Source organism: Phoca vitulina, unplaced genomic scaffold (assembly GCF_004348235.1).
Source record: "Phoca vitulina isolate PV1807 unplaced genomic scaffold, GSC_HSeal_1.0 scaffold33, whole genome shotgun sequence".
In the NCBI taxonomy this organism is placed as follows: Eukaryota; Metazoa; Chordata; class Mammalia; order Carnivora; family Phocidae; genus Phoca; species Phoca vitulina.
The window spans coordinates 7,970,875-7,993,444 of NW_022589736.1; the positions used below are offsets into that span (position 1 = coordinate 7,970,875).

The window sequence follows — 22,570 nt, forward strand, 5'->3', positions numbered from 1 at the left end:
CAAAGTAGGGAATATATGCATATACAATATATACATGTACACATGCATGCACACACACACACACACACATTCACCCACTCACCTTTACATCTATATGTATTTCTATACCCATCAATACATATTGAAAATCATGAGTTCACACTGATATATCCCAACATCCCAATTCCAATCTAATACCACAGAGTTGAATTCTAGTTTTTTCCTTTCCTACATTTGTAACTCCCTTCCCTGACAGTGGAAAATCTGGTTTCCATTATCTCTAGTCTCTTTAATTTTTGATAAATCCCCCTTTATGTTATCAGCCTCTGATCCCTGCCACCATCCCTTGCCCCACATGGATTCCCTTCTTTCCCTGCTCAGATGCTGAATTCCTATTCTGAGCCAGCCCCCAAACTCTGAGGGAATGACCTCCTCCTGAAAAGGCTCTGACAACCCTTAACAGGCTAGCCCCCCACACCTCCACGGATGTCCTTTTGACCCTGCTTGGGTGCTGCGCCACTATGCTGGGCCCTTCCTTTTGGGGATGATCTCTACTTGCTTGAGTTCTGCTACCAGCCCCATGTGTGAACCTCCTTCCCATCCCGCTTGGGCTCAGATAGCCCCTGCCAATCTGCCTGTGCTAGTGGACCCCTCTCACCCTGATCAGGTTCTAACTTCCTCCACTGGGCCGCTCCCTGTGGGGACCCGCTGTTCCACTCTGCTTGGACCCTGACTCCTCATTCCAGACCGTCTCCCCATGGAGACTCCTTCCTCACTACCTTTGGGCTGTGACCCCACCACCATTCTGGGCTACTGTGCCACCTTCCACCAGAAACCACATTTGTCTCCCTTGCTTTGCTCTGCCTGAAAGCTTTAGGACTGAAATGTTCAAAAAAGGAAGAAGAGACAGGTTAGTGGCTACCAGCAAGAGTAAAGTAGTAAAAGGAAAATAAGGCCACAACGTGAAATCTGGACTAGCTCAGAGAACGAGCATATATGTAATGAAGAAGCAAATAAAACCACGATTACCTCCAAGATTTTTAATGTGCTTCATGTTTTTCTTAAACTCTAGAAGGTCTAAGGAATTAATATTTCTTGATGGAAAGTGACAATTACCTAAAGTTCACTAATACCTTCAATTTTATGTCAGTTTCTTTTACTTTTATGAAGTTAAAGAAAAATTAAATTTAATGATATTTATTTACAAATTGTTTGAGGATCAAAGAAATACTAACCAGGACTCATAATGTACATTTGGGTTAAAGTAGACAGCAAAAGTTAATCTCACAAATTAATTAATTTCTTTATAAAATAATCAAAATTTGAAGCATGATTTGTTTTAGCTTTACAACAAAACCTCCCTCAGCTCCTCCTCATAATAATTAGAAGAGCTAAATCTATTTTATTTTATTAGTAACAAAGTGATAAAATATTAATAAAATAGGTTAAAGACCTTTTATTTTTCATTTTTATTATTAAAAAAGTATAAATTTTAAAAAAATATATTATTTATTGTTTTGAGAGAGAGAGAGAGAGCACATGCATGCACGAGTTGGGGGAGGGAAAGAGGGAGAGAGAGACTCTTAAGCAGACTCCCCACTGAGCCAGGAGGCTGATGTAGGGCTCCATCGCAGAACCCATGAGATCATGACCCGAGTCGAAACCAAAAGTCGGCCGCTGAACCGACTGAGCCCCCAGGCGCCCTGGTACCCAAACTGTTAAAATGAAAATAGTGATTCAGGGGGCCTTTTAAACCATATAGCTGTAATTTTTATGAGGTGAGTTGGCTTAGTTAGACCCTCATAACAGAGGCCACATTTGACCGTGCCTACACACTGTCTTACACTGGTATGTTGGCGGAAAGAGAGGAGCAGAGAAATTGCACACTGCTCCAAAAAAATTATCAGCTGATTTGCCTCCATTTTCAAGAAATTTCAGGTTGCATTTTTTCATTTTCACTTGGAAATGTTAGGGCTTGTTGCTTGTTCGTGTCAGTCCCAGTGGCAGAACTATGTAAAATTTTTAGTCACAGAAGTGAGTCAGCAGGACTTTGTGATATAAATGTTGGGTATTCACCAAACTGAACAATGTCATAAACACATGATGAAATTAAAACTCAGTTACGTGACAGACCAGAGACCAGTAAATTGACAGCCACAACATGACAGTGTGATGGAGACCACCAGCAGTTCACCAAAATCATTCTTCCTTTCTTCTTGGGCAAATGAATAGAATACATTCCCTAGCCTCCCGTAGCTAGGTATGGTTCTGGGATGAACTTCTTGCCAAGAAACGTTAGTGGAAGTGATGTTTTGGACTTCCACCTCATTTGTTTTACTGGAAACCCTGGTATTTCTTCTTACCTGTAGGCTGGAATGATGTGACCAGAGTAATTTTGGAAGCTGGGTGTTGAAAAGCCCAGCACTGTGCTCCAACTGGGTTTCTGAATGCCTGGATGCAGCTGCATAGGACCAGGAATATGTACTTCAAATTGCTATCTGTAAGTAAAATTTTTTGTACATTACGCCACATTATTGCGGGGTCTTTTGTTACAGCAGCTTAACTTACCCTGACTAATATAATTCGTCTCAATGGACAGATCAAACATCACCTGCTCCTGTATTAGTGATTTCCCAGGGGATAGCAGGCTTGCTTAAGAATGGCTCAACAATTTTCAAATCACATAAGAACAACCATAACTCACCATAAATGGGGGGAAAAAAACACAGCATTTTATTAGCTTCTAAGCAAAAATGTTTTCACTTTATCTTTCCCAAATATGGGGGCTCTGCCATTTTGCTTTAAACAATAAATCTAAATGATTCCATTGTCTGACATGTTGTAATTTGAAGTTTCTTCCTTTTTTTTTTTTAAAGATTTTATTTATTTATTTGACATAGACACAACGAGAGAGGGAACACAAGCAGGGAGAGTGGGAGAGAGAGAAGCAGGCTTCCTGGAGCAGGGCGGCTGATGCGGGGCTCGATCCCAGGACCCTGGGATCGTGACCTGAGCTGAAGGCAGCCGCTTAACGGCTGAGCCACCCAGGTGCCCCTGAAGTTTCTTCCTAATATTAAAGTTTCACATGAACGTAGCTTGACATTTAAAACAAGATGTTGTTGAAGGTCAAGCAGCTAAGGAACCCCTAGGACCACTAGTAAAGCAGCACAAAAAAATGCCTTTGAGTAATTGTCTTTATAAAATATTTAAATTCATATTAACAAAATGTTTCAAAATAATACCATATCACCAAGCCCCCACAATTTTTCTGACAAAATAAGAGGACCAACTCTTGGTACTAAGATGGATTAATGTAGAACAAATAACTTAGTTGACTTTTACAGTTTGCACTGAGTGAACTTTCAGTCCTCGTTTCCTGACCTTGAGCTTTCTAGTTGATGTCACACTGCACTGTACAGAGACAGAAGATCTAGGGAGAGGAGAAGGTAGCAGAACCATTTTGTCATGAATTATATATCATCTCACACCAGTGCTCTATATACCAAAACTGCTGTACTTAATGAATGTACAATTGAAATGGAAAGACACGAGTATCACTTCTTCCAAGAGGTCTTTTCTAATCCTATCTACTCACTGTCATAGTACCTGTCATGCTGTACTGTAATCCACTGTTTATATGCTGTTATACTGCTATTTGTGAAGGCAGTTATGCATAAAAATATAACTAGCATTTGATAAAGCAACTACAGACACATTCTTTGTGAGCAATGTCAAAGTTTTGTTTCAAGCCTGCTGCAAGGAGGTAATTTCCAGTGAGTCCAGTTCAAAGATTTTTTTTTCTAGTAGAGGGTTTTGTTTTGTTTTTGGAAGAAAAAGTAGCTAGATAACATTGATAGATTAGGCTCAAGAAAGGAACCTTTGGTTAAAGGTAACTGAGTTCCTCACAGGACAGACGGTCAACGGTGCAAGTTGAGTCTCAGTTTATCAGGAAATTGCTCAACCCTGTTACCAGAAAAGCTTGGTACTTCCCAGAAGAAACTGTTCCTTACAGACAGCAAATTTCTGACCAATCTGCCTTATCTTAGGCTTGAGAGATAATTTTCTAATGGTAAAAAGTGACAAATACAAATGGTCATGATAAGAAGAACAGCAGAAAGTCAGGAAGGGAAAATTTAGTGGGTTGGTATGATCAAGAAAGGCCTAAGAATTGTCCTTGAGGGATAAGTGCAGCCTTGATAGGTGGACATACTGAGGTAACAAGGCATGGTCTGCAGTTGGCCAGAAGCAGAGCCGGGTAGACAGTTGGTAGAAGCTATGGGTAGAAATGTCAGTTAGATTCAAACTGGGGTGGACCATGATGGACAATATAAGATATCTGGACTTTAACCGTCGAAGATGTCAAAGAAGGGGTGGGAGACAATCCAAGTGATGCCTGAGCTGGGCACAGCCAACAGGAGAGAGTAAAGGTGCAGGGGAGATTGAGAGTATAGAGATGCTAAGATAGTCCCCAGGCATGAAATAATAAGGACCTGAATGAAGTGACACAAATTGGAATGGCAAGGAGGAGTGATGTCAGGACATCTTGCAAAGGAAAATTGCAGTTTTGTTACCTGGTATACGGGGACAAGAAGTAAAGAATGGAAGTTGTGAACTTTGGTAGAGGTAACATTCACTGATTTGAGTCTCATCTTTTCCCTTCCTTGAACGTTCCCTGGTGGAGATGCTAGTGAACACAGAATGAAGAGGCCAGCAAGGGCAGATGGGAAGAGACAACAGGTGGTTAAATCCAGGTGCCTGAGGCTGAAGTTGGGTGAGGGGCAGAATGGCAGTGCCTTTAATGGACAGTAGTTAGTTGTTCACTTTTGGTCGTTCTCTCATTCCCACTCTATTGGGTGGTCCTTGAACGGGAACTCTGTTTTTGGCATTCATCATCCATTCTATCCTAAACCTTGGTTCCTCCATCTCTTCCGTCACCCCACTAATGAGTAGTTAGCTTGTAGCAGAAACTATTTCTAAGAGTCTAGATAGAGGAGAAGGGGGTAAAGGAGGAGCAGGTGAAGGGAGAAGATGTGGTGAGAAATCTATCACCTTCTTTCACTTTCCCCTCATTTACCATTATGGCTTGTCGCTTTGATGGTCCTTTCAACAATGCCCCTAGTCCCAAGTGGCACAGATTCTCCTTTGAAGGGAAGATAAAAGAGATGGATCTTGAATGATTGAAAGCAGACATAAAAAATGAGGAGAAAGGATGGGATAAGGAGCAAAGAGATAAGAAAGAAGTGATCAACGCTACATCAAAAAACTAATGATGGAATGTATGGTGACTAACATAACATAAAAAAAAACTGAAAAAAAAAAGAAAGAAAGAAGTGATCACAGTGAGGGATGGTGAGTCCCATAGGTGATGAGGCACCACAGCTTGCTGACTCCTATTTGTTGAAGATGGTGTCACCAGTTCTCAAAGGCATGGTCACTAGGGAGGGCATGAGTATGCACATTAGAGATGCCAAGGGCAAGAAAAATTGCTTTATAGAAAAAAAGAGATGGTGGATTGGTAATGGAGAAGTAGAGATGACAGAGAGTGGCAGAGAAGGGGTTCAGAGAGAGTGAAAAATTAAGGGGAACTTCGGGGAAATTAAATAGAGAGCTTAAAGAGATTTTTAAGATCATTGGCAAATAATAGTTTGTGATTTGCTTTGCAATGTTAACCCCTTTCCCCAACATTTCCACAAAAAACGTGAGTAAAGAAATCCCATTTCTTGCTCATGCCTTTTGGAGTTGACTTCACTTTGAAGGTGTGTTAAAATGCTGAGCACAGCTTTCTCTGTGAGTTAGGGGCAAGACAGAAGGCCAGTGAGCTCAGGAATCCCACAATTTCTCCCTCTTCTATCCTGCTGCTGTCCTCGTTGCTATTTCATTGTGGACTCACATCTCCAACAGGCGAGTCTCAGGAAGGGAGAAGGCAAAACTTGGATAAAAGAATTTCACCTCTTTCAAGTCATCCCTCAAAAAATGTTGACTGCATACCTACGGTTAAAGCATGGTGCTAGGATCTGGGGAGATCTAAGAAATTCAGACCTGCTCTGAGAATGCTCACAACCTACTCAGAGAGAGAAAAAACGAGCTCTTGACAAGAGAAATGACTGGTGGGTTCTGCAGGGATCCTTTGAGCATGCAGGCCTGCCCTGCCTTTCCTAGTTGCACCACATGAAAGCAGCCTCACTCTCTCATCTCACACTCCTAGCAGAGCACGCTGAGTGGTGGCATCAGAAGCAGAATCCAGAGAGAAGAGGACTCTCAGCAGTCAAATGACCAGAGGTGCTGCAGAGAGCCTGCAGTTTACATAGCTCACATTCTTGTTCAGTTCAGCAAGAGGCTGTTTTCCCAAGCCTATGGTGTCCTGGGCCTTTCTCACCTTTATCTCCTACTATGGGTCTGAAATCTCCATTAAAGGTCCTAATGTTTACTTTTTGCCATACAGTGCACATGCTCTTCATGATAATTAAAGGAATACAGACTGAGAACCCAGGAACAAGGCACTCAGTCCAGGATCTGAAAGATGCAAAGACAAAGAAAGTCAGGGTTCCTGCTTTCAAAGAGCCCACAATGTAATTATGGGGATTGGGAGCAGAAGAGCCCCAACCAACTGCAAACACGTCTGTTAAATTGGTAATCCCCCAAAGAGCAAATCAACCAATACAAGAGGAGCTGGGGGAGTGGGGGTGGAGGTCTTCAGTACGTGTTTGTTAAGTGGGGGGTGGATGTGACAGTACCTGCCGTGAGTGACAGCTTCCATCGTTGAGAGGTATGTCATACTACTGCAGATTTTGCCCCACTTGGTGCTATGCAAACAGTCTTATTTCTCTCAAACTGGTGTTGAGAGAATGCTGCTGCTAATTCTATGAAATCTACAGGTGCATCCTGTTATTGTGACAGAGTTGAATTTCTACAGTTTGTAATTTCCACCAGATTTTACTAGGTGGGGCACAGGGGTACCATGGAAAATCTAAATCCACTGTGAATTGAATAATTCCCCTCCTCACGTGTCTAGTTTCCAAGGAGCCATTTAACTATTGTGAATTTTCCTGCCTATAAATACTGGGAGAGAACAGCTGGTTTGAATGAATCAGAAACTGAGCCCTCCATCTCTAACAGCTGAAAAGTTGACCTTGCTTTCATTTTGCTGCTTATGATGACCAGTCCTGTTGGATCTCGCAAAGATGGCTGAAAAGTTAGATTCCTTTTCCCCCTTTCCATTTGAGAACAGGCTGTGTTTGCTAGATGGATATCACCTCTTCCATTGTGGCTCTAGTTCAGGGATGGGTAATCATACATCTTTTCCTTCACACCAGCACTGATCAATTGCTAATGGCTGCCTGGAGCAGGTCCCAGGGCTCCATCAGAGCTCAGGGGGCTGTAGGGATTTATTTGGAGGGGGCATGTCTGCTCCATCATTCTTCTCCATTGCTTCCAGTTTAATCTTCTTGAAGCACAGTCATTTTTCCCTTCCCTTACCCAAAACCTAGAGTCCTCGGAATCCATAATGTCTTTGGAATTGAGCCCAGATTCATCAACCTGGCATTCAAGATCCTTCCTTATCTGCCCTCGCCTAGCTCTTCACTAGGAATTCTCCACTATTCTCCTTCCTGCTGGCTTTGCTACAAACAAAAAATAAAACAAAAAATCATCAACTGCTCACTAATCCCACAACATAACCTCCTCGTTCCTTGGTTCAAATCTAACTGATGCTTTAATATCCAGCTCAAATGCTACCTTCTAATGGAAATCTCACCTTATCCCTCTATTCTGGAAGTACCGTCTCTCCTCTGCATCTTAGTGAGAATCATAATCACTGGCATTGATTAAGCACACACTACATGGCGAACACTGTGCTAAGCATTTCATGTGTGTTATCTCGTTGCCTTCTCACAGCGACTGGATAAGGTCAGTGTACTATCACAATTTCCATTTTACAAATGAAGACATTGAGTCTCATTGTGGTTGTGAAACACCCACACTTGCACGATTAATTAGGGGTGGTGTCATGTCTAGATACCTAGGTCTATCTACTTAAACAGTGCCACTGTTCCATCACTCTCAGGGCATTTTCAAATTTACAATGTGTTACAGGTCTCTGGAGACATATCTGATCATTCCAACCAGACTCTATGTGTTTCTAGAGGCAGGAAATGCCTCTAAGTCACCTTTTTATTCCTGGTGCCTCGTGCACTACCATGCACATAATAGGTACTCGGTAAGTATCTGTTGAACGAATGACTACATGGAGAGCCCTTTTAGAGCTCTGGTTTTGGGAGACAAGATCAATACCGTATTAGCCTTAACCGGTTTTCATTACTTTCATTTCATTTACTCTATGGAACTGGGTTTGAGGAGAAATCATTCAATTGTGGCATATCTGAGCCCACAATTATGCAATAGGTTACAAATGTACTCACACCTTCAGTTTTACTAGGAAGGATGGTCAGTATTCTCAATCATGAATCCAAAGAACTGGATGCAATTAGCCAGCTGATGTAAGTTCCCTTATTTTAGGAGCTCAGTGTGTTCTTTTTGGCTCTAGACCTGCCTCTCCTTAAGAGCCAAAGGATCTCCAGAAACTGAGCTGGACCAAGGGAGGGCAAGAATGGAGGAGGACAATATTTTGCTTACTTAGGTTCTAAGCAACTTTGCCCTTTCATGAAAACTCACAACTTTCCGTATAATTTTTACTAGCAACTTCTAGTTTCAGAGCTTGAGAGAAGGAAAAGAAACAAAACAAAAATAAATAAAAATAATAAGCAAAACCCAAAACAGGAACATTCTGGGTCACAAGGTAAGAGGATTATTTCCTAATAGGCAAATTTTGTATTTTATATGAACCTGGAGGATTAAAACAGAACAAAGGAAGAACGTAGAAGTGACATTAGCAAGTTGTTAAATTCATGAAATCCAGAAATCTGTTCCATCAGTCATGACCAACTGGGGGATTAGCAACACCTCAAACTGATGAAATTCATTTTTTCTGAAAAGCTCAAAACTTTTTGTTTGAGTTACCTCCTTTTCTTTCGTCCCCAAACTATTGTGAAAAATTCTGTTTCTTGTTTGATAAATGAAGAGATTGAAATCTGTTGAGATTAGGTTGGTTTCATCCAGGCTGTAGACAAGGACTAAGTCCTAATTTTCTCACTTCTCTTTTTCTGAAAAAAACCCACATCTCTCCTGTTATTACCCATATCTCCCCACCTTGGTGATTTATCTGTCTGTTTTATACAAAGAGGGGAATCCTTCATCTTCTGCTGAGCTCATTTTTGGTGCTCTGTGTCCACTACTATTTATCGAGTACCTAATATGTGCCCTCCACACTGCGCTGGCGTTATGGCAGGAACAAAACAGACAAAATTTTTGCCATTGCTGTGATGCTTAAGTGCTGGTGAGGCAGACAGACAATGAGCGAACAAACGAATAGGTAGTGTAATGTTCCATGGTGATAGGTGTTACAAAGGAAACTAGTGCAGGTAAGTAAAACATGCTAGGATGGGAGTGGAGAGGTCAAGAAAAGCCCATTTGAGGAGGTGACACTTGGCCAGAGTCCTGGGTAAAGTGAAGGAACAGCCATGTAGCTATTTGGAAGAACAGGACGCCCGTGGCAGAATGAGCTCGATGTCCTAGGATCAACAATCTGGCTGGTGTGAGTGAACAAGCCAGGGGACAGAGGAAAGAGATGCAGGTTGGAAAAGTAAGGAGGGGCTGGATCATTAAGGATTTGTAGACCAGGTCAGGAGTTTGGGATATTATTCTTAATTGATGGTAGCTGTGAGAAAGCCAAGAGCAGAGGAGTAAAGTGATCAGGTTATCGCAGTTGTCCAAGTGAGACAGACAGTGGTGGCTTGGCCTGACATGATAGCAGTGGGGGCTAGTGAGTTGATTTCTTATGGACTTTATTTCTTAGAGTGGTTTTAGGTTCACAGAAAACTTGAGTGGTAGGTAGGGAGATTTCCCATTTACCCATCATCCCCTGTCCCCCCACAGCCTTCTCCACTATCAGCATCCTCCACTAGAGTGGTACATGTTACAACTGATGAACTTACATTGACACATCATTATCACCCAGAGTCCATAGTTGATATTAGGGTTCACTATTAGGATTGTATTTCTGGGGATTTGGACAAATGTACAATGATATGTATATACCATTAGAATATCATACAGAGTACTGTCACTGCCCTAAAAATCCTGCGCTCTGCCTATTCATTCCTTCCTTCCCTCTAGTCCCTGGCAATTAGTGACTTTTTAATAATTATTTTGTTCGTTTTCTAAGAAGGGAATTACTATAGTAGAGTAGTGTGCTGATGAAATGCTGGAAAGAGAGAGAAGAATTGCAGGCACAAAGTTTTTTTTTTTTTTAAGATTTTATTTATTTATTTGACAGAGAGAAACACAGCAAGAGAGGGAACACAAGCAGAGGGAGTAGGAGAGGGAGAAGCAGGCTCCCCGCTGAGCAGAGAGCCCGATGCGGGGCTCAATCCCAGGACCCTGAGATCACGACCTGAGCCGAAGGCAGACACTTAATGACTGAGCCACCCAGGCGCCCCAGGCACAGAGTTTTTGAGTAAGAGAAAGACCAAAGGATTTGTTGTGTAGACAAAAGAACCAACCTGAGATATCAGCATAGACAGTGCTTCCATTATAACAGGTGGAAGATAGTGAATAATGGGTCAGAGGTTGGTCTGCTGATAAATGTGGGGGTGAGAGGTGAGATGAGTCTTCTGGTTGCTTAATTTTCTCAGTGAAATGAAAGAAACAAGGTTGTCACCTGAGGAAAAGGGGAAGCTGAGGGGTGTTAGAGGAGATGGCTTATTCAACAGGTTTTATTGAGCAACTACTACATGCCAGTCACCATTTTGGGATGCAGGGAAACAATAATGAACAAAATCATACCTGTGCTTTCATGAAATTTACATTATAGTAGATTCAAGAAGGTGTGAGAGGTGAGAATGGGTATTAGTCAGTTTCGCTGCCATAAGGAATGACCCAAAGCTTCAATGGCTTACAACAAAAAAAGTTTAATTTTCACCCATGCTACAGGTCAGCTGAGGGTCATCTACAGCTCTGCTATGGCTGTGGCTCTGCTCCAGACAGTGAGTAGAAAATCAGTCCCCCTGGAGGGGACAGGGGTCAGGGGGTGGGGTAACTGGGTGATGGACATTAAGGAGGGCACATGATGTAATGAACACTGGCTATTACATAAGACTGATGAATCACTGAACTCTACCTCTGAAACTATAATACACTATATGTTAATTAATTTAATTTAAATATAAATAAATAAATAAAACCTATGGATATTAACTGAAAAAAAAAGAATATATTCTAAAATATTTAAAAAAAAAAAGAAAAAATCAGCCCCTGTTTGGCATGTGCCATCTTGTGACATAAGGAATCAAACAAGAGAGCTTACAGAAACAGAATAGTTCTTAGAGCTTTTTCAGTGCAGTGTGCATCCTATTCCATTGGCCAAAGCAAGTCACATGGCCCAGCATGACACCAGTGTGATGGGAAGGTAGACTCTTCCCACAGGAGGCAATACAACTCATGAGAAAGAGGGCATGTAGAAATATAGAGCCCTCCACCAAGAAGAGGAGTGCTTTTTTCTATTTTCACTCTATCTAGCCACAACTTTAATCATTTGCCCAGGTCCTGTAAATCTCTCAAACTCAACACTTCCCAGGCTGAACTCTCTTTCCCCTCAGTCATTCTCCCGGATTCTCCATCTCCTTCAAAGATGTCAGATCCTCAGTGTCTCTCTCCTTGACTATTACCCTGAACTTCAGAATTACCTTCCATCATGCATGCAACCACCCAAAATAGGAATCTCATTATATGATCATCTCTATTACATGGAAATAAATCCCCAAATCCTTAGCACAGCCTCCAAGGGCATTTGTAATGTAGCCTCTTTTCTTGCCACACTCTTCTTAGCAAGTATCTACACCAACTACCTAGTCCCCAAAGTTCTTTAAGTTCTTTAAGACCACTTCATATCTTCATGGCTTTTCTCATATTCTGGGAAAACTCTGCCTGAAAAGTCCCTCCACCTGTTTTCTTTCAAAGCCAACTCATCTTTCTCCTTTTTGGAGTTTTTATGACTTTCACTCTCAATAGAGTAGACCATTCTCTTGTGTACCTGTTGTAAACTTGTTGTTGTCATCTACAAAACATTTTGCACTTGCTTGTTTCTATCTCTGTCTCCCTATTTTGGGGCTTGTTGGGTGATCCTGCCCTTCTCTAGCCTCATGTTTTCACTTGAAGGGTCTTCTGCTGGAACATGCAGTCAGCCTCTCTTTCCACTCCTGACTTACTCCTCTCCATGGCGGAGGACTGACCTACCTGATTGATGAGTGACATCCACTGGCCTCTGTTTCTCAACTGGGTGGAGCTAATCTCCTGAAAATTCAAAAGCACTGAAGATTCACTCTTGTTCTGTTACCATTCCCTGAGCCAGCAATCTCAGGAAGTGGGTCTACTTTGTAACAATCTTGAGAAGCCAGGAATTTTTTTTTTTACCCCCAGCTTTATGGAGATGTAATTGACATACACATTGTGTAAGTTTAAGGCATACAGTGTGTTAATTTGATACACTTACATATTGCAAAATGGTTACCACCACTGGGTTAGCTAATACCTTCATCATGTCACGTAATTACCTTCTTTTTTTTTTTTTTTGTGGTGAGAACACTTAAGATCTACTCACGTAGCAACTTTCAAGTATGTAAACAGTGTTATTAACTATAATCACCATGCTGTTCATTGGATCCCCAGAACTTATTCATCTTATGACTAGAAGTTTGTGCCCTTTGACCAAAAACTCCCCACATCCCCTACCCCCAAGCCCCTGGTTACCACTGCTCTGCTGTCGGTTTCTATGAGTTCAGTTTTTGAGATTCCACATATAAGTGAGATCATTCAGTATTTGTCTTTCTCTGTCTGACTTATTTTCCTTAGCATAATGCCCTCAAGGTCCATCCATGTTGTCACAAATGTCAGGATGTAAAGCCAGCAATCTTAGGAAGTCTGATCTGTAGACCCAAACTTCTCCTTGGATGGACTCTTGGGAGTCCGAGGACTGCCAAATCATGTCTAGATTTGGGTGTTAAACCTAGAGCCATTTCCTCCAATTTTTATGTCAGTAATAATGCGGGCATTCTGATACCTGTAAGTCCCTGTGCTTTTTTTTTTTCTTTTCCCTCCTTCCTTCCTTTAATTGTGAACCCAGGAGAGAAAGAGAAGGTTATCAATACATTGCCTAAAACTCCAACATCCCTTCTAGGCAGAAGTTTCCTTCCTATCTCATTCATCTTTGAATTCTAAATGCCTCATACAGGTCCAGGCACATAACAGAAACTTGGTAAATATTTATGAAATACATTTTTACTGGAGTATAATTTTAGTGTATGTAACACTAAAATACGTAAGTCTTAAATGTGCAGCCTGATGAATTTCAACCCATATACACACCCTTGTAACCACCATCCCAATCAAGTTGTAGAACATTTCCATCCCCCTAGAAAGTGTCCTTCTGCTTCTTCCCAATCAATATCTCCTTTCTATCAGAGATAGCCACTTCTCTTATTTCTTTAAACATACACTAGTTTTGCTTGTTCTTTCATTTCATGTAACTAGTAAGGTGTATTTTTTTTTTGGTGGGGAGGGGGATTGGCTTCTTTCGCTCAGCATAATGTTCTTGAGATTCATTCATGTCATCCCATATGTCAATAGGTTTTTCTCTTTTTGTATTACTGTGTAGCAGTCCATCATATAAATATACCAAAATGTTTATTCACTCTTCTATTGATGAATATTTGGGTTATTTCCAGTTTTTGATTATTATGAGTAAATCTCCTATGAACATTGTTGTGTGTGTGTGTGTATATTATATATATATATATATATATATTTTTTTTTTTTTTTTTTTTGTAAACGCATACACTCAGTTCTCCCAGGTATATGTAGGAGTGAATAACTGGGTCATTGGTTGATGTATGTTGACTGTATGAAACTGCCAAACCATTGAATAAAGCCCCTAAGAACACGTTTGTACACAGCTTTTTGTGGATACACACACAATTATCTTGAGTATGTACATGCAAGTGGAATAATTAAGTCATAGGGTAGGTGTATGTTACCTTTATATGAAACTGCCAAACACTTTTCCAAAGTGACTGTTTTATACTCGTACTAGCAACAGATGTATAGATCCTAGTTGTAGTTGCTCACATACTCACCAACATGCATTACTGTCTTTTTCAATTTTATTTATTTATTTATTTTAAAGGATTTATGTATTTATTTTAGAGAGGGAGAGCATGCATGAGTGGGGGGAAGGATAGAGGGAGGGAATCTTCAAGCAGACTCCCTGCTGAGCCAGACAGAGGCCTCAGTCTCACCATCCTGAGATCACGACCTGAGCCGAAACCAAGAGTCAGCCATTCAACTGACTGAGTCATCCAGGTGCCGCTGTCTTTTTTAGTTTTAGGTATTCTGCTGGATTTAATTTGCATGTAATAATTGTTGATAATAACACATATTCTAATTACTTTGTTCTTTCATATATCATTTTATTACTTCACATATCCTTGTGGCTTTCATTTGCATTTTCCTAATGAAATAATAGTACTGAGGATTATTTTCACATATTTATTGGCTATTTGGATATCATCTTTTGTCACGTGTCTAATTAAAATCTTTTGCCCATTTTTTAAAGTTGGGTGTTTTGTTTTTTAAAAAAAATGATTATTAGGAATTCTTCGTGTATTCTGTATCCTTTATGTAATTCTTTGTCAGATATATATATTGCAAATATTTTTCCCAGTCTGTGGCTTTCACTTTCTTAATGGTTGCTGAATAAATTGAAACATATTTTTAATCAACAGGGAACAGTTATTTAAGAAAACAGTAAAAGGGGCGCCTGGGTGGCTCAGTCGTTAAGCGTCTGCCTTCGGCTCAGGTCATGATCCCAGCGTCCTGGGATTGAGCCCCGCATCGGGCTCCCTGCTCCATGGGAAGCCTGCTTCTCCCTCTCCCACTCCCCCTGCTTGTGTTCCTTCTCTCGCTGTGTCTCTCTCTGTCAAATAAATAAATAAAATCTTAAAAAAAAAAAAAAGAAAACAGTAAAAAATACTATATTGGAAAGAGAAATAAATCTCCTTTTAAAGAGAAGAATTACTTGTTAATTTATCTGTTTTTTTCTAAATCATGTTTCTATATCTGATTTTCTTAGAGTAGACATCACTGCCAGACCAAGTTCATGGTGAGTATGAACTTCACTAGATACATTGGCAGAATGGGTGGTTATTGTCATATTCCAGTGGTATGCAGTCTTGGCTGGTTCTTAGAATTATCTGGGGAACCTTAATATCATTTTTAACATCAAGGACCTACACCAGGAGTTTCAGACTCAATCAGTGTGGGATGTGGGCTGGGGCACTGGAAGGTTTTATAAAATTTCCAAGTAAATTTCAATTGTAGCCTGTATTGAGAAGCATGGTTTACATAGTTACTAAGATTTGAGATTTCCAGTTTGGGAGTAGGGTGGGGGGGGCGCCTGGGTGGTTCAGTTGGTTAAGCGGCTGACTCTTGATTTCCGCTTAGATCATGATCTCAGGGTCCTGAGATCAAGCCCCGTGTGGGGCTCTATGCTCAGTGGGGAGTCTGCTTGTGGATTCTCTTTCCCTCTTCCTCTCCCTCTGCCCCTCCCCCTGCTCGTGCATGCTCTCTCTCTCTCTCCTTTTTGCTCTTTCTAAAATACATACATACATACATACATACATACATACATAAATAAATAAATAAATAAATAAATAAATAAATAATCTTTTAGAAAAAAGAGCTTGGGAGTGGGGGGGCATATGGTTTGATGTTTCAGAGTAACAGTAGGGGCTAATAAATAAACCTTCTCAAAGATAGAGTGTCTTAAGTAGTATTTAGTTGCATTTAACAGAAATCCACTCAAAGTAAACAGAAAGAGGAGAGAGAGAGAGAACAGAGAGTGGGTATTTATGGAAGGATATGGGGTATATCCACAGAATCCAAGGAAAGCTGAACTAGGTCTCAAGAATTCATTGGCCAAGGCAGCTTTGGTGGCTTTGTAGGAAAGTATGGACTGTCATTCTAATGGGCCAGCATTAGATGACTACCATGAGCACTCAGTCTTCTTGTGCATCAATTCACATCCTCAAGAGAGCATCTGACTGGCCATACACAACCAATGAATTGAATTTCCTTAAGGCAGAGTTCCATTCCTGGTCCAAGCAACTGTGCCAAAGGGCCATGGCCACGTAATATGGTTATGGCTACAGGAACCCATTGGGGTGTGTGTGTGTGTGTGTGTGTGTGTGTTGAGGGCGCAGTTCTCAAAGACAGTGAGTCTGGGCTGAGTAGGCACACAAAAGAGAGTAAGGATAACCCAGAAATATAAAAGGAAGAATATGGATGGAAAGAATGAACTAATTAGAATATGTGGTGTTATCAACAACTGTTGAGTCTCCACTTGGTTAATTTTTACTGCAATTTTACAATCTCAACTTGGCTTCTTTCTGTCTTAAAGCGTACTTCTCTAAGACTATATTTCTTGCAGTCAATTATTTTGAGCAGAGAAAACTTAAAACTAACTGCACAAGCGTGATAAAAACATAGATGAGAATTCAAACTGCTGCCAAATAATATATTTATACATACATCAAAAACCCACTGTGATGATTTGTTTCCTGTTTTGTATTACTTGTTCCTCTGTTCGTTTATGCACACTTCTTCCTCACTCCAGCCCATCAGTATGAAATGTAAGACCTTCCTCTTTCGTTAAGTAAAAGAGGCATTCATACATGTAACCTGCTTCCAGGCTCGGGCACTGTTGCACAGGGAAGTTCGAAAGAAGAGAATGGACACTGGTTGCATCGTGTGCATGGAAAGCAAAGCAAAGTCTGGAGCCCCTTTCTCAAGTCACAGGGACTGGGATTAACTTGAGGGCGGTGGTCACTGTTCAATAAATGCTTATTGGTATAAATAAATTTTGGAATAAATGTTTATCAGAATAACTAACTTCTTGGGCTGATGGAGTGAGAAGTAGAGGGCCAAGAATGAGTCTAATGACAGCCATTTTGCTATGCAGTTCTCCATGTGTGGCTATAGGTCAAGAATGGCAATGAGATTGCCTTCTGATTGATAATGATGGTAATGACTAGACAGCTGTGCTTCAGACATTTGGTATCTGTCTCTGGACCCTACCTATGCATTTCTAGACAGACATGTATTCTACTTACTTAACCCGGTCACTATCAAATATTTTTTTAAAGCATGAAAACTTTCCTCTCTTTTTAAAACAAATTTATTAAATGTGTAAACCCCATGTTAAAATTGACCAAAGCAGAGACACGCCAGTTGAAGTGGGGGTGAGGGACCCCAGTGCTCCCACTAGGTCTTTCCCTAGCCCCTCCCTGCCCCGGTGGGCCCAAGGACCCTAGATGCCATCACAGAACCCTGGGCACAGCAGGGCCATTTGAAAATCTAGCATGGTTGGTTTGCTTGGTGGAGAATGCAGAAGCAGCTGTTGAAGATCAACTGATAGGTACTTAGGATTAGAATATAACATTGAAAGAGCATGCCCGATTCAAAGAAGCAGCCTTCTGGGGAGATGAGAGGGACTATTGTAGCATGTCAAGAGGATAGAGATCTGCCTGAACATTTATCACCCTGAAAACAGAAGCAGCCAGGAAATATTCAAAAGAAGACTTAAGAAAACCACATTCCTAAACATTAATCACAGAACACAGAGGTTAGATACATTCTGATAAAGGTATATCTTTTAGAGTTTTCACAATTCAAAAAAATGTTCAGTGAGATAAATGACATAATTATTGTCCTTTATGTCAGGAATTCTCAAACTTTAGAATGCATCAGAATCACCTGGAGGGCTTGTTACAACACAGATTGATGGACCCCATCTCCAGAGCTCCTAGTTCCCTAGATGTGGCAAACGCCTGGAGAGCTTGGACTGGAGAATTTGCATTGGCCTGGGAACTACACTTAGGGAATCTCTGCTCTACATTATTCTAATAGAGAAGGGAAAAAATGAGTAATGGTAAAAGTAGCAGGAATTTGGGGTGGGGGGGACAGCCATATTTCTATTTATTTTCTTAGAATTTGTGATAACCATAAAGGGAAAGCCTGGAAGCAATCAGACACATACATTTACCTTTAGAAAGGAATGTTGCAGAAGTTCATAAAAAGGCAGGCAGGATTAGGCAGCCCAAGACTTGGAGAGGACAGATGGCCTGAGAAAGTTGGAAAGCCAGAACATTTAATTTCTGATAGTATAGTTGCAAATAATGATGCCAATGAGAAAGGAAATTAAATAACTTAAATGGGATTCTGAAAAACTAGGATATCAAAAGTGCATGATAAAAAGGTAAAACCATGGTGATTGTAAGATGAGCCACAGGTCCGTTTAATAGTGAAATAAAGCTAAAATCCAAATTGAGCTGAAGTTTGAAAGAAAAGAGAAAGTATGGCCAAAACAGCTTTGCAATGAACAGTAAATAGTACAGATCTTTAATAAGTCATGGCATGGCTGTTTTGCTAGCAATATAATGATGTCATCAGTAGATTAAAACTATTGTGTCTTATTTCCAAGATTCATACCCTTTATTTCATTTTCCCATCTTACTGCTTAGTCAGTGCTTTCCAAAACAATACTTAACAACAGTGATAAGCGTGGGCATACCTGTCTAATTCCTAGATTTTGATGAGAGATTTTTATTATTTCATCATTCATTGTAATAGTTTATTAGTTTTAGTAAGTTTTCTTTACATATTTAGTTATTTTTTCCCATTTGGTCTATTTTTTGTCCCTTATAAATGAATGTGATTTTTAAACATAGCTACCATAAAGTTATCTAATATGCAGATCTAGACGGTGAGTGGATCAATGGTTTATCTTTTGAACACCTACAGATGCTCAACTGAGAGAAGATGAGCTATGATACTGTCTAAAAGTATGTTTCAAAACTTTTTAAGGGCTGTTATGTGGAAGAGGAATTAGTCTTATTCTAAAAAGACCCCCAAATGGAACAGGTGCTGTAGAGCAGAGGCTTCAGCAATATGGGTTTTAGTTGTACATAAGAATTTTTCTAGAAGTCACTACTGTCCAGGTATGGACAGTTTCTGGAGACTGAGTGTCTGGCTACCAGAAGTATTGGGTAGAAATTGCTATCTTTCCTCCTCATGTCACTGCCTTTTCCCCAAAAGAGGGGCATAATTCCCTGATTGGCGAAATGTCAAGAGTCTAGTAGATGTTTATGTTCTATATTTCTGTGTGCAATAGGTAGCATGTCAAGTGTTGTCTTAATGGTACAAGGCAGAGGGCTGGGCAAGTGTCTGTTTTACACACCCCAATCGTCTCCATGTACATTACAAGGCCTATGCCTGGGCCTACCACCCACTGCAACCTAGCTTTACCGCAGTAAAGCTAATATTTTGATCCCCGTGTTCCTTCTTATATGTGTTCTGATCATCAATTCCAATGTAGAGGGGATGGGGACGGGTGGTTCTCCCCATCAACATGCAATTCTCAGACACCTGATGGGTGTTCTACAATTCAACTCAATTCTGATACTGCCTACCCAGAGATAGTGTCAGATCCTGCAGGTTAAGTGTTCAGTCCTACAAGACTGTCCCCCTCCTTTAGATACCAGCTGCAAGCCCAGACTGCTCCCTGTACTTCTGACCAGCTGGCTACAAATTGGAGGTTCTAGCAACTGCCTCCAACTCAGGATGCCAATTGCATCCTATACTTCTGTTACCTATACTGCTGACTGACTGGCTTTAGATCACAGGTTCCAAAGACCCCTTTACTGGGTTTGTTTAATTTGCTCGAGTGGCTCACAGAACTCAGAGAAATATTTTACTTACTGGATCACTGATTTATTATAAAAGGATATACATTTAGAAACAGCCAGATGGAAGAGATGCACAGAGAGAGGTATGGGGAAACAGTGTGGAGCTAACATGCTCTCTGAGCATGCCACTCTCCCTGAATCTCCACCTGTTCACAACCTGGGAGCTCTCTTAACCCCATCCTTTTGGGTTTTAATGGAAGTTTCATTACATAGGCATTAGTTATTAAATCATTGGCCATTGGTGATTGAATTCAAGCTGCAGCACCTCTCCAGTCTCCAGGGGTCAGGGGGAGGGGTAGGACTGAAAGTTCCAACCCTCAAATCAGATGGTTGGTTCCCCTGGTTATCAGTCTCCATCAGTAGGTGCTTTCCGAAAATCACCTCGTTAACATAACAAAATACACAGATCACTCTCCTCACTTAGGAGATTCCAAGGGTTTTAGTAGCTCTATGCCAGAAACAGTGATGAAGACCAAATATGTATTTCTTATCCTAACCCACGAAATCACACTCCTTTTATTTCTCAACAGGTTCAGTACTCAGAGAGGAGAGTGAATTACTTAGCACCGTGAAATCTCAACGTTGTGAGTACAACAGAAAAGATTTAAGCATTGAATATGGTGATGGGGTCTATAGGTTATTTCAGCCCTATGATTCTATGACTCTGTAATGACTATTCAGTCTCTCACACAAGAAAGCACAGAGGTATGCAGGAGTCACTGAATGGCCTTTGACAGGAGGATGACCCAAATCAGCTTTAAAAAAACATGTTTCAGATGTGCTTTTTTTCCTCTAAGATGATATTCAGATCCAGCAAACAAAACGTCTCTTCTTAGAGCCGGGAAGACCGACCATCCCAGAAAAGAGAAACCCGTGGATGGACACGAATTAAATTCTGTTTTTCAACTTTTTTTTTTTTTTTGTAATAGAAACTATGTTTTTACTTCAGGAAGAAGTCTTAGATATAAAAGAAATGAAAGGAAGGGAGGAGGGATACCCATGAAAAAAAACAAGAAATTCACTAGTACTTCTTGTTCTGTTTCTCTGAAGGTCACAATTACAGATATTTTGATAAAGACATCCTCTTTAATGCTCGTGCTCTTTTCATGTGATGCGGAAGATACAGTTGGCACTGTTTAGTCAGGGCTGTCACCTTACCTTGAAACATAGCAGAAGGTAGGAGGTTGGGGAAACAGAAGAAAAGGTTTTTCATTTTCCCCAAGGCCATCTTCGTCGTTTTTTTTCTTATTCTTTTTTCATCACTTTTCTGACAACACCTGTATGTGTCCCCCATACTTTGCATCTTGATTTTCATGCTCGCTGTTAGGAAACAATCCTCTGGTTTAAGAATGTGCGTTTTAGATTATGAGAGTATACTGTGGGGAAATCATTATTTGCAGTTATTAGACTGGAAAAAGAAAATGAAATGCATCCTGCACTCAAATAGGATCATAAATAAACCACTGAAAATAATCAATAATCTATCATTGAGTTTGTAATTAAATATATAAGAAATGATAATTTCTTGAAATCTTTATTGCAAAAGACATTTTTACAGAAGATACTAAATAGTATATATGTGGCTGGTACACAAATCCCTAGAGCTTAGAAATTAATTACCTTTGGAAATGAAAATTAATAAGGGAATGCAAGCCCTCATTGAGGTAAACCCAGCAATGATTGCCATGAATCTCTGGGAGAATCTGGGAACACATGTCCAGTGAGGATAATGTGTGTATAATAAGTGAGCAGAGCTCCCTTGAATGTAATTTAAAAAAAAATAAATCTGATAAATTTTTGGTTGCCTGTTGAAAGAATGTGCTAGCAGAGAAGTAAGATTGTCTCCAGAATTTCCTAAAGGGAGCCCACAGAACAAGACTTTGTTATCCAAGGAGAGAGTGCTTTATCCGCCCGACGCGCATGCTTCCTTTGTGGATGAGGATGGTTAATAGACAGTACTGTAAGAATCATCTCGAGGTAACTTGGCCACTGGTTGGCCTTGCCTTTATCCTCCTAGGTTCCAAATGTCTCTCTTAGACCCTTCTCTCATTTCCTGTCCCTTAGAAGGAAATGAGAAGTAGATCCTCAGAAGTAGAAGAGGTCTTAAGGACACCACTGACACACTGGTAGGTCTTTACCCATGTTAAGGAATGTGCCAAGTGATAAGTTGCAAAGATCCCAGCATTCATCAGTTCCCTAAATTAGACTACAGTTATCCTTAGAACTTCACTTTGACTGACCTCTATATGGCTATTCTTTTGACAGAAAAGTAAGTGAAAGCGTAGCTAGTCCCCATCCCTGGAAGTCTGCCTGGGGTATATTTTGGTGTATTGCCTGTGTATCATGACGTATCGTCTTGTGACCCGTGTGATGCACCTGGGCCTCCTCCATCCCATAGTCCCCTTTATGTGCCTCAAAGCCCCTTGCAAGTTCCCGCTGTGTATTCAGCCCAGAGCTGAATCATATACACAGTGCAAATAAGTTACTACTGATGACGATGAAATCCTGGATAGTTGAAATGTGTGCACATTGTCTTAAAATGGTAATAGCAGTAGGGGCCATTTTTATAGCACCAGAAGCAATTTAAAGACTCACTGCCTGCCCACCAGGAGGACTCAAAAGTGAGAGTACTCAGCTCTCTTCTATTACTTCCTAAATATTTCCAGCACCTCTGTGTCTTT

At 40.6% G+C, this 22,570-nt stretch overlaps 1 protein-coding gene across 1 annotated transcript in view; it reads left to right on the forward strand.

The window, feature by feature from the left end:
- Nucleotides 1-1,741: 1,741 nt before the first annotated feature.
- Nucleotides 1,742-22,570, forward strand: part of RBM17 (RNA binding motif protein 17) — a 62,847-nt gene continuing 42,018 nt past the window's right edge. The window contains exons 1-2 of the mRNA XM_032425890.1: nt 1,742-2,479; nt 20,420-20,473. The gene's annotated coding sequence lies outside the window, so the exon portion shown is untranslated. The remainder of the gene's footprint in view (nt 2,480-20,419; nt 20,474-22,570) is intronic.